Below are 15,086 nucleotides of genomic sequence, written 5' to 3'. Positions count from 1 at the left end.
GTTCTATTATGGGCAGAACGCACATGGCCGGTATCCGTGTTTTGCGGATCTGCAATTTGCGGACCTCAAAAACGGCTACAGTCGTATGCATGAGCCCTTATTTGGACAAAGGCATTTTTTACACGGGTGTATCAAAATTTAAGATGATATACATTCAGTATTGTCATCAGTATTGCTTCAGTAATTCATCCAGATTTACATCTATTACTTCCTTTCTGCATTTTTAATGCACTCCCACAGACTATAATGTCCGTATTTGGAAGCGAATAAGCACAAAACAAGGACATGCTGCAGATTTCAAGACCATGTGAATAGTCTTATTCATTAACATTATCAGCAGACTCCATGTTCACCCTATCACAATTCATGAAGCAGTTGAAAGATTAAACTGAGCATGTGCGGCCATCTCAGTGAGCCAAAAAAAAAAGTAAGAAAAAAAAAACAGCAGGTGGCGCTATATAGATACATTTTATAGAGTAACTCAGTGGCTATGCTAAATGTTTAATTACATGCAATTACAAAAGAATCAGAAAAGATCCCTTTTAATGATCAATTTTTTTCCAATTTTTCATTGTTGCGTTCTGAGAACTATAACTTTTTTACTTTTCCATCAATGCAGCAGTATGAGTGCTTGTATTTTGTGGGACAAGTTGCAGAGAGTGATGAGAAAAAGCAAAGCTATTAAATATTCAGATGAAATGCAAAATGTAAAAGTTAATTCCTCATTAAAAGTGCCCTGTCTGACCCAGGAAGAAGTACAGCGGCATCTTAAAAAGATTAAAATAGACAAATCGTCAGGACCAGATGGCATAAACCCCCGTATCCTAAGAGAATTAAGTAATGTCATAGCCAGACCCTTATTTCTGATATTTAAGGACTCTATAATGACAGGGAGTGTTCCACAGGATTGGCGCATAGCAAATGTAATGCCAATGTTCAAAAAGGGTCCAAAAACAGAGCCCGGAAACTATAGCGTGGTAAGTTTAACATTTGTCGTGGGTAAACTGCTTGAAGGTTTCTGAGAGATGCTATCTTGGAGTATCTCAATGAAAATAAGCAAATAACGCCATATCAGCATGGCTTCTTGAGGGATCGGTCATGTCAAACTAATTTAATCAATTTCTATGAGGAGGTAAGTTCTAGACCTGACAGCGGCGAATCAATGGATGTTGTATATCTGGACTTCTCCAAAGCATTTGACACTGTACCGCATAAAAGGTTAGTATATAAAATGAGAATGCTTGGACTGGGAGAAAATGTTTGCATGTGGGTAAGTAACTGGCTCAGTGATAGAAAACAGAAGGTGGTTATTAAAGGTACACACTCAGATTGGGTCACTGTCACTAGTGGAGTACCTCAGGGGTCAGTATTGGGCCCTATTCTCTTCAATATATTAATGATCTTGTAGAAGGCTTGAACAGTGAAATATACATTTTTGCAGATGACACTAAACTGTGTAAAGTAATTGACATGGAAGAGGACAGTACACTGCTACAGATGGATCTGGATAGATAGTAGGATTGCGCAGATAAGTGGCAGATGAGGTTTAACACTGACAAATGTAAGGTTATACACATGGGAAGGAATAATGCAAGTCACCCGTACATACTAAATGGTGAAACACTGGGTAACACTGACATGAAAAAGGACCTAGAAATTTTAGTGAACAGCAAACTAAGCTATAAAAAACAGTGTCAGGCAGCTGCTGCCAAGACCAATAAGATAATGGATTGCATTAAAAGGGGCATATATGCCCGTGATGAGAACATATTCCTACCATTTTACAAATCACTAGTCAGACCACACATGGAGTACTGTGTACAGTTCTGGTCTCCTATGAAAAAGGCAGACATAGCAGAGCTGGAGAGGGTACAAAGGAGGGCAATTAAAATAATAAGTGGAATGGGGGGACTACAGTACCCTAAATGATTGTCAAAATTAGGGTTATTCACTTTAGTAAAAAGACAACTGAGGGGAGATCTAATAACTATGTAAAAATATATCCGGGGTCAGTACAGAGATCTCTTCCATCATGTATTTATCCCCAGGACTGTAACTGTGACAAGGGGACATCCTCTGCGTTTGGAGGAAAGAAGGTTTGTACACAAACATAGAAGAGGATTCTTTACGGTAAGAGCAGTGAGGCTATGGAACCCTCTGCCTGAGGAGGTGGTGATGGTGAGTACACTAAAAGAGTTCAAGAGGGGCCTGGATGTATTTCTGGAGTATAATAATATTACAGGCTATAGCTACTAGAGATGGGTCGTTGATCCTGGCAGTTATCTGATTGCCTGAATGGATTCGGGAAGGAATTTTTTTCCCCTTAAGTGTGGAAAATTGGCTTTTTTTTTTGCCTTCCTCCGGATCAACTTGCAGGATAACAGGCCAAACTGGATGGACAAATGTCTTTTTTCGGCCTTATATGCTATATTACTATGTAAGTTGTAATTTTAATTTTTTTCTTTTTTTTATTGAGAAATGTAGGACATACATATGAAGTAAATGTTGTAATATTAACAAGTTGAGTGACAGGTTAAAGACAATGATATTACATTGCATTGGACGGATACTGAAAGACATTGAGCCACATGTTAAGTACTTTACTTTCAATCAATTACATACAAATATCCCAGTGAGGAGATGGTATTGCTCTACATCCCTATGCGTGGAGATTGTCATGGGTAGGTCTATTACTAAAAGGTGTCTAGGCAAAGTTCCTATATTTGGTCCAGGCACTCCAACTAGATCTAAAGGAGTTAATCCTTCGATCTTCCCAGGCCGAGATCTCCTCAAATCTGTAGATCTGGTCCATTTTCTCTTCCCATTGATAAATGGAAGGGACCTCGGATGCCAGCCAGAATTTCGGGATAAGGAGATGCGCTGCACTTAGCATACAGTGAAAGAGCCAAGTGGGAATCCTTTTAGAGGAGGAAGAACTGGATCCCAAAAGCGCCAATTGGGGAGATGTTGTGGTAGAAGGATCCTCTCTGTTCCTTACATCTCCAACATGTAAGGAACAGAGAGGATCCTTCTACCACAACATCTCCCCAATTGGCGCTTTTGGGATCCAGTCCTTCCTCCTCTAAAAGGATGTGTCCGACCCAGTCAAACTGTACATACATGTGATGTCAGGAGACCTATACCAGCGAGTTAAGACTTTATAGCTGTTTTTCTGGGTTTGGACACATCTGGATGACCTATGGGGTGGTAATAATAATAATTGTGAGATCTCGTCCTGAGAAAATACAACACCCAAATATTTCTCCCAGTTCCCTATAAATGCTGGTTTGGCCATATTCATAGGTGTATTAAGCTTTTTATAAAGTTGGGATATCAGTTTGGAGTGTCTAGAGTGGTCTACTAGTAAGCTTTCAAACCACGTTAGTGGTCGTAGAAGAGATTCCATAGGTACATTTTTAGTAATGAAGAAGCGGAGAAAGGAGAGCAGGTGTGGGAAAGGTTTGCAGTCTGGAAGAATATGTAAGATTTCTCTGTTGCTTAATACTTTGCCCTCTTCCCCATATAAGGTGAGAACTTGGATAGTGGAGTTCTTAACTGAATACGGTAGACAGTCTCTTAGATCAGGGGAGGCATGCGCCATGATGTCTCTTATCTGGAGAAGAGGTGACGGAAGGAGTATCGCATACTGCGAGGTTTGGAGCCATTTCCATGTCGACAGTGTCGACTTAACAATTGGGTTGAGAGATTTATTTGGGGTCGGGAACTGTTCCATTCCCACCATGAGACCAGAGAGGCTCGAGCCAAAATCACACTGCTCCATGAAGACCCAAGGTTTTTCTATAGGACCTGTCAGCCAGTCCACTACCCTTGACAGTAAGACAGCTTTCCCATAAAGCTCAGGGTCTGGTAGTCCAATCCCTCCTTTAGTCTTTGGTCTACAGAGAACAGCGCGAGCCAGTCGAGCCCTCTTCCCATCCCAGACAAACTTGCTAATTTCACTTTTAAGCCTGGCATAGTATGTCTTGGGGACTGGAATAGGTAAGACCTGTTGTAGGTAAGACTAGGGAAGTGACTATATTTTTTCTGCCGAACCATGAAAGCGGGGGATTCTTTAACACCAACAATTGGTCGGTTATCGACTTCATGAGGGGGGTATAGTTCAGATGGAATAGTGATGTAGGGTCTGGTCCAATCCTAACTCCCAGATAGGTAATGTAGGGCGTATCCCAATTAAAAGGGGAACTATCCTTCAATACCTTCTTAAGTAGGGGGGGGGGGGGAGATCTATGCTTAGAATATGGGATTTGCTCGTGTTAATTTTAAAGTTAGAGTGAAGACTAAACTGCTCCAGGATATTGTATATAAAAGGGAGGGCTTTAGTTGGATTGGTATTCATTATAAGGAGGTCATCTGCAAAGGCAGCCACTTTATGTTCCTGTTGGTCCATTTTGATGCCTTCAATCCCTTCCTCTTTCCTGAGCGACTGCAATAGTGTTTCCATGACCAACACAAAAATTAATGGTGAGAGGGGGTATCCCTGTCTGGTGCCATTACGGATAATGAAGGGCGGGGATAAAGTGTCATTTATGATAATAGAAGCTCATGCATGGGTATATAATGACAAAATGGCTTTATATATGGGTCTGGAAAGTTAAAGGCTTGAAGGACTTCCTCCATGTAGTCCCAGCTGACCCTATCGAAGGCTTTTTCTGCGTCCGTGCTAAGGAGGACCAGAGGACGGCCTAACCTTTTAGCATAGTATATTCCGTTCAGGACCTTGGCAGTGTTATCTCTGCCCTCCCTACCACGGACGAAGCCAACTTGGTCACCCTTGATTAGGGATGGGAGAAAGCTGGAAAGGCTTTATTAGATCCAAATTTAATAAGGATATAGGACGATAATTAGCACACAGGGAACTATCTTTCCCTTCTTTTGGGATAATCGTGATGTTTGCTCTAGTCATGTCCGTAGAAAGGGGGACACCAGACAGGGAGCAGTTATAGACAGAGAGTAGGTGCGGGCCTAGTATATTTCGGAATGTCCGGTAGTATAAAGCGGGATAACCATCCGGGCCTGGGCTTTTCCCTTTTGGTAAATGTTTAATAGCTGTCATGACCTCATCTATTGTGTATGGTGCTTGAAGAATCTGAGATTGATTGTCAGATAATGTCGGTAGAGATAATGAAGCAAGGTAGGCTGCGACCGATTTTTCTGGGGGAGGTAGAGGGGGATTATTAATACTTTCCTCAGCTTCCTTTATATTATATAGGGAGTAATAACATTTTTGAAACTGTTTAGCTATTTCCGGGGTGGTAAATACTTCTCCCTTATCTGGGGTTTTAATCTTATAAATATAATTGTGGGATCTCCTTTGTTTTATGCGTTGCATCATAAATTTAGATGCCTTATCCCCATGCGCGTAATATTTGTATTGCGCATGGAGATAAAACTTTGCTGAAGTCGTGTTGAGGATGTTCTTCAACTTTGCTCTCACTTCAGTAAGTTCATCGAGGTGTGACTGCAGTTGGGATTTTTTATGCAAGGTTTCTAGGCGCTGAATATGGGTCAGGAGATCTTCTACCTGTTTTTTTCCTCTCTTTTTTAATTCTAGTTCCTCTGCAAATGAATTGGCCCCTCATGTAGGCCTTATGAGTATCCCACGAAATATGTGGGGAATTTCCAGGGAGGGCATTAAGAGAAAAGAATTCCTTTAATAAAGACCTTGTAATCTTTAGACTTTCCTCAGTGGATATGAGCTGTTCATTTAATCTCCACCTAAAGGCCCGAGGTTCTAGTGAGGGAGCCTGTATGGTTAAAAATACAGGCGCATGGTCTGAGAGGATCACGTACCAATGTAAGCCTGGGTACATAGGCCAAGATGTTCTTTGGACACAAATATGTAATCCAGTCTGTGGTAGGAATGGTGGGGTGATGAAAAGAAGGTGTAGTCCCGCCTGGAGGGATTGAAAAGACGCCAGGCGTCCAGCATTGCACTTTGTTGCAATTTCTTCTTAAGATGTTTGAGAGCCTTAAAAGAAATTGCAGATTTCTTGGATGTCGAATCTAATAAGGGATCTATTGTTGTATTTAGGTCTCCTCCCAGCAGTACCACACCCTCCTTGTATGTCTCTAATAGGGACAGCATTTCCACCAACCAAGATACCTGATTAACATTGGGGGCATATACATTAGCAAAGGTGTATAGTTGGTTGGCAATAGTTCCTTTTAATAGGATATATCTCCCCTCCACATCTGAATGTGCGACACGTATGTGAAAGGGAGTCCCCTCCGGAACCCGATGCTCACACCTCTAGATGCTGCCGAATCTGAACCACAGTGATACCAATGTGGAAATAGGGATTGGGAAAGGATAGGATATTTATTAAATTTAAAATGTGTTTCCTGAAGCATCAGGACTGAACATTTTTCATTCTTCATGTGGGTAAAGATTTGGCTACGTTTGGCCGGGGCACGGAATCCCTTTCCATTGATAGATGGCTGATCTGTGTGTAGCCTCCTTTAATGTAATGTCTGATCGCAGTGTGCTTTGAGAAATCCTGTGTGGAAGAAAATTGAGGGTACTTAACCTTCCTTGGCGGAGCATCCGGGTTCCAGAGAAGACACCCTCCACCACTGGAATGTATCCTAGATACTTGAGAATACCTGTCATCATAACAGAGAACATAGAACATAAATGAAAAACATAGTAACGAATGGTTGAGTTAACCTTGAACATTAGAGCAATCACGCTCAAATGGTGTGAAGGGGGGGGGGGGGGGGGGTGGGGGAAGTACACAACATATTGTGACGTAGAGTATCACCCTCATAAGGATCTAAATCTTGTATCCCTGTTAGGTACAAGTACAGGTGGAGAGAACAGCATTACATTTATGATATTAAGGCAAAATATTGAATTAGAAACAAAATGTCCCGGGTTGGAATACTTAGTGGATAAATGAATGTGCAAAAGACACTAATACTTATGTTGTGGATGTTCCAAGACGTATATTATAAGGAGTCCCTTAATCTTCAGTGAGAGGAAGGCGTCTTGGCGTGGAGGAATTGCGGCCTCTTCTTGATCTTTGAGTCTTGGTTGGGCGAGGGTGTCTCCCATGGTACAATTGAAGGAAGATTGGCTGATAAAATATTTCCTTGGATAATGTCCCAGTTTTCAATGTTGAGGTGATTAATTTGCAGGATATCAAATGCTTTGGTCAGGTCTTGGAATGTTAAAATGGAGAATCTCTGACCATTGAAAAGGAAGGACAAACCAGTTGTAATTTTTAATAGTGCCATTTTGAGGTACACATAACTTACTGATTAACTTTTATTAACTCATGCTTGGAAGGGGATGGGAAAAATCTGCAATTTACTGCCATGGAGTTTTTACATCATACATTTTACGGCATTCGTTTTTAGCATAAATAACACAATAACTTTATTCTTAGGTTTAGTACGATTACAGCAATATCAAATAGGAATCCCTCTGTAATCACTGAAATGCACTATTGCCAGTTGCTTCAAAGGGGTTTAAACGGCCTCGGTGCTTCTGCCAATCTGGGCCATTAGAGCAGGAGCAAGGCTCTCATGGGAGTCGCTAAGACTCAGAAAGGCCCATCCTAAGGCCCCTTAGTGACCTCTGTTAAAATGCGTACTGGTAGTCACTACGGGTTAAATTCCAATGTATGTGAGACTTCAGCAATATTTTTTATTGCCATGTATTTTAAAAACAATATGTTTAACTTCCATGTGAGTGATTTTAGAATCCACAAGAGTATATGAAGTGTAGGAGAAAAAAGTATGCATACTTAGGCCCTGTCTGTTAAAACTGAAGAGCTTCCCGCTAGCAGGCAAGAGTTATAGCAAAGTGGGAAATATCCTCTGTTGGAGTAGTACACACAGGATTAAGCTTTTAATTTATAAATATATATCAATTATACTATGCACAGTGGTTTGTGCAGACAAAACACCAATATAACAGCAGGCGGGTAAGCCACTACTTTATAGTTTCATAAGACTCTCTAGCTTAAATAATAAAATACTTTTAGGAGTAATAATGACAAATGAAATAACCTAATTTACAAAAGCTGGGATTTTTACTGCATTCTGCACTGCATGTTTTCTCTCTTAAAGGTATCAAGTCAAAATAAATGTTTTCTATTAGAAGGGTTGTTTCTAATAAAGTATATGGTCATCATGAGGGGGTCCCCCTCTCAGAAACTTACTTTGTAGGCCACAGTGCACAGTGGAGGCTAGGAAGAGCATCTACCACTCTAGAAGACCTGGCACCACCATCTAGCACAAGGTAACAAAATGCCATACATGTACATCATGAGGATCACACGGTCAGAGAAACTGTGCCAGTGAATCATTGCAGGAACTCATTGGAGTCTGACAGCTGGGCTTCCACTACCTGTCATTTAATGCATTAGATGCTACAGCAATTGACCATGGCATCCAGGTGATTAGACAAAGAGAAGGTGATTTCCTCACCCCGTAAGAACCCCATTAACTCAATTACAGGTAGATGATGGGTTATCGTTAGTGTTGGGCGAGCATGCTCGGCCAAACACTAATATTACTCGAGCATCGCGATGATCGGCACATCGTGGTGTTCGACCGAATACCGCGTGTGCTCGAGCGAGATGCTTGAGTCTCCTCCCCCGTACGTTTGTTGGCTGCTACGCAGCCAATAAACGTGCAGGTAAGTACTGCCATTCACTGTAATGCCGTAGCCATGTTGGCTACTGGCATTACAGTGATTGGCTGGCCGGAACGCCTCATCGGGTGCTATATAGCACTCGATGACACGTGTTCGGCTCAGTCTTAGTCAGGGAGAGCTGGAGAGCAGAAGGGAGAGATAGTGTAGGGAGTGAAATAGGAATATTTTAGCTTTTATACTTGTTATAGACCCAAACGTCCTTTTAAAGGGAACCTGTCACCGGGATTTTGTGTATAGAGCTGAGGACATGGGTTGCTAGATTGCCGCTAGCACATCTGCCATACCCAGTCCCCATAGCTCTGTGTGCTTTTATTGTGGAAAAAAGATGATTTGATACATATGCAAATTAACCTGAGATGAGTCCTGTACGTGAGATGAGTCAGGGACAGGACTCATCTCAGGTTCATTTGCATATGTATCAAATCGTTTTTTTCCACAATAAAAGCACACAGAGCTATGGGGACTGGGTATTGCGGTTGTGCTAGCGGCAATCTAGCAACCCATGTCCTCAGCTCTATACACAAAATCCCGGTGACAGGTTCCCTTTAAGGACTATTTTGTGTGGCAGCAATGTATATTTTTAGTGCAAACTGCACTAAATTGCTAAAACTTGTTAGAGACCCAAAAGTCCTTTAAGGATTATAGTTGTATCTAGCAGCAATATATATTTTTAGCGCAACCTGCACTAAATTTGCTTGCAACTGTTTGCATCAGGACAGCGGCATTATCTGAGCTACATCTCCTGTCTAACGTGTGCGCAGCCTAAAAATATCTGTGACATCCAGTGTACTTTTTCCGTAGACAGTGTCCACTGCGGACAGTTACATTACCTGTGCTACATCTCCTGTATAACGTTTGCGTATCCGAAATATCAGTGACATTCAGTCTCATTTTTTTGCTGGCAAAGTGAGAAGGCGGGCCACACTAAACAGGCCCGCAACTGTTCCCCGGAGCACACCCTTCTGGAAATCTCCCTTGCCAAGGGGTAGGTGTTCCGCAGTCTGGTGCTTTTTTGAGGAAAATGCGGACGATAAAAGAATTGCCATTTGCAACCTGTGCCGTACCAAAATGAGCAGCGGTGTGAACACTAGCAACCTCAGCACCTCCAGCATGATCCACCACATGGCATCAAGCACCCTAATAGGTGGGCCGACTGCCTGGGTCCACAACCAGTGTCTGCGGGTCACACCACTGCCTCCTCTTTCCCTGTGTTACGTGCTGGCCAATCCCCTGTCCAAGACGCAGGCCTGGATGCCTTCCACCATGCAAATGGACCTTCGCAAGCACCATCAGCTAGAACATCCACTTCTGTGTCCAGCTCAGCGTACAGCTGTCTATACCCCAGGCCTTTGAACGAAAGCACAAATACCCAGTCACCCACCCACAGACCATAGCACTAAATGCGCACCTTTCCAAATTGCTGGCCCTGGAAATGTTGCCATTTAGGCTTGTGAACAGTGAGGCTTTCCGCAGCCAGATGGCGGTACTCTGTCCCCAGCCGCCAATATCTTTCATGATGTCCAGTCCCAGCCTTACACCAGCATGTCTCTCGTAACATCACCCGTGCCCTGACCAACGCAGTTATTGGGAAGTTCACTTAGTGACTGACACATGGAAAAGTGCTTTTGGCCAGGGACGCTACATTTCCGTGATGGCACACTGGGTGTACATTGTGGAGGCTTGGAGCGAGTCGTACCCTGGGATGGCACAGGTGCCAAAGATTGCTGTCCCTACTTTCATCAGAGTTTTTGCCGCCACCTACCTTAGTGGCTGCAACCCCCCTTCTCCTCCTCTGCCTCCTCCTCCACTTCCACCTCTGAATTATCATCTTGCAGCACCAGTCAGCCATTAGTCAGTTGCTGGAAGCAGTAACAAGCAGGATAATACTGATCTGTTTAGGTGACAATAGAGATGGACGAACATCGGCCGGGACGTTTCGCAAATGCGCATTCGCGATCAAATGTTTGCGAATCGCGCGTTTGCAGCGGGCCCCATTTACTTTAATGGCAGGCGAACCAGAAAAATCTTCAGGTCATATTTGCAACCACCAAATTCCTACTGAAGTGCACAAATAGTCCCACAACATGGACAGGGACATACCAGAGGGGGATAAATGGCAAAAATTCACACAAAAAATATGTATTTTGATCAGGGGCCGTTTTTTTTGCGTCTTAAAGGACATTTTCAAAAATGTGCCCTGCAGGAGCCTAGAAAGATTTTTTTTTAGGCCACGGGAGTACGGGCCCCAAAGATTAGGCATTCACCTGACAGAAGAGAACAAGTGATTCTGTGGCTGGAGGTATATTAGACGGTCAGTGGATAAAAATTTTAAAGTAGGCCAGTGGAGTACAGGCCCCAAAAATTATGCATTCAGTGGACAGAAAAGAACAAGTGATTATGTGGCTGGAGGTATATTAGGCGGTCAGTGGATAACAATTTTACTGCAGGCCAGTGGAGTACAGGCCCAAAACATTAGGCATTCACCGGACAGAAAAGAACAAGTGATTATGTGGTTGGAGGTATATTAGAAGGTCAGTGGATAACAATTTTACTGTAGGTCAATGGAGTACAGGCCCAAATAATTATGCATTCACCTGACAGAAAAGAACAAGTGATTATGTGGCTGGAGGTATATTAGCCAGTCAGTGGATAACAATTTTATTGTAGGCCAGTGGAGTATATGCCCCAAAAATCATGCATTCACAGTACAGAAAAGAAGAAGTGATTATGTGGCTGGAGGTATATTATATGGCCAGTGAATAACAATTTTATTGCAAGTCAGTGGAGTATAGGCCCCAAACATTAAACATTCACCAGACAGAAAAGAAGGCCCCCATTTGCACTAAATTGGAAGCGGTGGAGCGCCATGGCTCCTGCTCATCGCCCAGGAGAATGTATCCCCGAAAAGTTTAAAGTCCCCTTCAAAGCCTGCTCTTCTTGCTCCTCCTCCATCTCCTCCCCACAGCCACCATCCTCCTCTGACTCCTCCTCAGACTCCTGCTGACTTGCCCCCCCATGGGAATTCATTCAGCATTGTGACTTCCTCATCTTACAGCTCCTGCTCCTCGACGGCTTGATCAATGACACAACGCAATGCATGCTCCATAAAGAACTCGTAAGGTACGATGTCACTGATGGCGCCCTGGCTGCGACTGACCAGTTTGGTGATACTAATGGCATGACTGTGATTGGCCAGTGCAGCATGTGACCCAGCCTCTATATAAGGTGGAGTCAAGTAGCGCTGCACGTCACTCTGCTATGATTAGTGTAGGGAGAGGATGCTGCTGCTGTGAGGAGAGAATAGGACAGAATCTTTAATCTGAAGTGCTTGTTAACTCAGCGATGTACCTAGATTTTGTTTTGTGGGTGCAGTGCACAATCTTTTTACCCTGCCCTGAGCCCAGTGACCCAGAAAAATAACTTTTATCTATCTGTTAGTTAGGTGGGCGGGTGGCGGCCATTTTATGCAAGTTCTGTGCACCAGCACAGCATATGTGCATTTGTGACAGTCAAATAGAAGCTTGAAATACTGCAATTATATTCTGGGTTTAAAAAAAGCACCCATTTTTGGCAAGACCCTACATCTGTGGCCTTTGCAGCATTTGTCTGTGTGCAATTTAAGCTTGAAATACTGCAATAATTTTCTGGGCTTTGAAAAACTCCCATTTTTGTCAATACCCTGCATCTGGGGCCTATGCCACATTAGTCAGTGTGCAATTTAAGCTAGAAATAAAGCAATAATTTCTGGGTTTTAAAAAACAGCCTTTTTGGGCAAAATACCAATTTTACAGCCCTTGCTGCATCTGTCAGTGTGAAATTCAAGCGTTATATACTGCTGTCATATTCTGTTGTAAAAAAAAAAAAAAACTTTTTGGGCAAAATACTAAATTTTACAGCCCTGGTTGCATCTGTTAGTGTGAAATACAAGCGTTAGATACTGCTGTCATATTCTGTAATTTAAAAAAAAACACCCATTTTGAGCAAAATACAGAATTTTGCAGCCTTTGCTGCATCTGTCATTGTGAGATATACGCGTTAGATACTGGTGTTCTATTCTGTTATTAATAAAAACACCCATTTTGGGCAAGAAACTAATTTTGCAGCCCTTGCTGCATCTGTCAGTGTGAGATACACTCGTTAGATACTGCTGTTCTATTCTGTTATTAAAAAAAACACCCATTTTGGGCCAAATACTAAATTAGCGGCATTGTCTGCATCTTTCAGTGTGAGATATAAGCTTTAAATACAGCAATAATATTCAGGGTTTAAAAAAAACAACCATTTTGGGCAAAGTACTTAATATTGCAGCCTTTGCTGCATCTGTCATTGTGAGATACACGTGTTAGATACTGCTGTTCTATTTTGTTATTAAAAAAACACCTATTTTGGGCAAAAAACTAAATTTTGCAGCCTTTGCTGCATCTGTCAGTGTGAGATACACTCGTTAGATACTGCTGTTCTATTCTGTTATTAAAAAAAAACACCCATTTTGGGGCCAAATACTAAATTAGCGGCATTGTCTGCATCTTTCAGTGGAGATATAAGCTTTAAATACAGCAATAATATTCAGGGTTAAAAAAAAACAACCATTTTGGGCAAAGTACTTAATATTGCAGCCTTTGCTGCATCTGTCATTGTGAGATACACGTGTTAGATACTGCTGTTCTATTTTGTTATTAAAAAAACACCTATTTTGGGCAAAAAACTAAATTTTGCAGCCCTTTGCTGCATCTGTCAGTGTGAGATACATGTGTTAGATACTGGTATTCTATTCTGTTATTTAAAAACACCCATTTTGGGCCAAATACTAAATTTTAGAAATATGAGAAGAGCGTCAAATAAGGAACGTGGCCCCGGTCGTGGTGCTGTTAATGGAGATCCTGTTGCAGGGAGAGGACGTGGTCGATCTGTGCCAGCTACACGCACAAGTGAAACACCTTCCTCAGGTGCGAGTTGGTGACAGAACCTTCAGAGGGATTTGGTCGGGCCTAATGCAGCTCTACGAATGGTGAGGCCAAAACAAGTACAGGCGATAGTAGATTGGGTTGCTGACAGTGCCTCCCGTTCATTTACATTGTCTCCCACCCAGTCTCCTGCTGAAAGATTAGAGTTGGCACCTGCAGCCGATGTCCATCAGTCTTTCACCTCACCCCCCCTTGCAAATTAACTAAGCAGTCTGAGCCCAAGTCACTGCAGCGGTCTCTTCTTGCTTTTTGATGACTCTGCTAGCAGGTTTCCCAGGGCCATCCACCTAGCCCTGCCCAGAAGTGGAAGAGATTGAGTGCACTGAGGCCCAACCACTTATGTTTCAAAGATGAGTACATGGGAGGGCCACCGCAGCACATCTCGGATGATGACGAAACACAGGTGCCAACTGCTGTGGATTTCGAAGATAGTGTGCAGACCGACAAGGAGGGCAGGGGTGAAGACTAGGTGGAAGATGATGTGGAGGACGATGAGGTCCTTGACCCCCACATGGAATCAAGGTCATGCGAGTGACCTGTGTAGTTCGGAGGAAGAGGTGGTGTCGACAGAGCCACCAGCACAGTAGAAGAGGAGCAGGGTGCAAAAGCGGAGCGGCCATCCCCTAGACAGTACGTCTGCCATGCCCACCACAGCAAGGGACTGAGCACACCAATGCCAGCTCCAAGGAGTTCCCTGGTGTGGGCAATTCTTCAGGACAATGTGCTGATGACAAGACACGAGTGGTTTGCACGCTGTGCAATCAGAGCCCTGAAGCGAGGCATAAATGTTCGTATCCCGATACACAACCTGCATGACCAGGCATCTAAAATGTAAGGCACGAGCTGCAGGGGAGTAAACACCTCAAAAACAAGGAAAGGTCTCTGGCTCCTCCTGCTTCCTCTTCTGCTGCAGTCTCGGCCTCTTCATCCACCTCTGGAGTGACAGTGCCACCTGCCACCCCGCAAACAGAGGATCTGCCAGCAACACCTACCACCTGGGTCACCAAGCAGCTCCACAATGTCCTACGGAAGCGTTTAGCTCTCCATCTCCCCAAACACTGGAGCGGAAGAGGAAGTACCCCCCCTACCCACCCGCAATCCCTGGCCCTGAATGCCAGCATTTAAAAATTACAGTTTTTTTAAATGCTTTAAATCCGTCTGGCGGAGACGGATAGTTTTAAAAAGCCTTATTGCAGTGGCTGTCCCACAGTATGTCATGCCCAGTTGCCACTACTTTTCCAGGCGTGCCATCCCTTTCCTGCACAACCAAGTGAGGGACAAAATCAGGTGTGTACTGTGCAACGTCATCTGTGGCAAGGTCCACCTAACTACTGATACGTGGACCAGTAAGCACGGTCAGGGACGCTATATCTCCCTAACAGCACACTAGGTAAATGCAGTGGTGCAGCATACGGGTAGGTTACCCGACACTGCTATCA

The 15,086-nt window shown here is 43.3% G+C and overlaps 1 long non-coding RNA gene across 1 annotated transcript in view; it reads left to right on the top strand.

Moving 5' to 3' along the window:
- Positions 1 to 10,252: 10,252 nt before the first annotated feature.
- Positions 10,253 to 15,086, top strand: part of LOC121004627 — a 13,922-nt gene continuing 9,088 nt past the window's right edge. The window contains exons 1-2 of the long non-coding RNA XR_005779796.1: positions 10,253 to 10,283; positions 14,112 to 14,116. This is a non-coding gene — a long non-coding RNA (uncharacterized LOC121004627). The remainder of the gene's footprint in view (positions 10,284 to 14,111; positions 14,117 to 15,086) is intronic.

Source organism: Bufo bufo, chromosome 6, assembly GCF_905171765.1.
Source record: "Bufo bufo chromosome 6, aBufBuf1.1, whole genome shotgun sequence".
Classification (NCBI taxonomy): Eukaryota; Metazoa; Chordata; class Amphibia; order Anura; family Bufonidae; genus Bufo; species Bufo bufo.
This window is presented reverse-complemented; position numbering and strand designations above follow the sequence as displayed.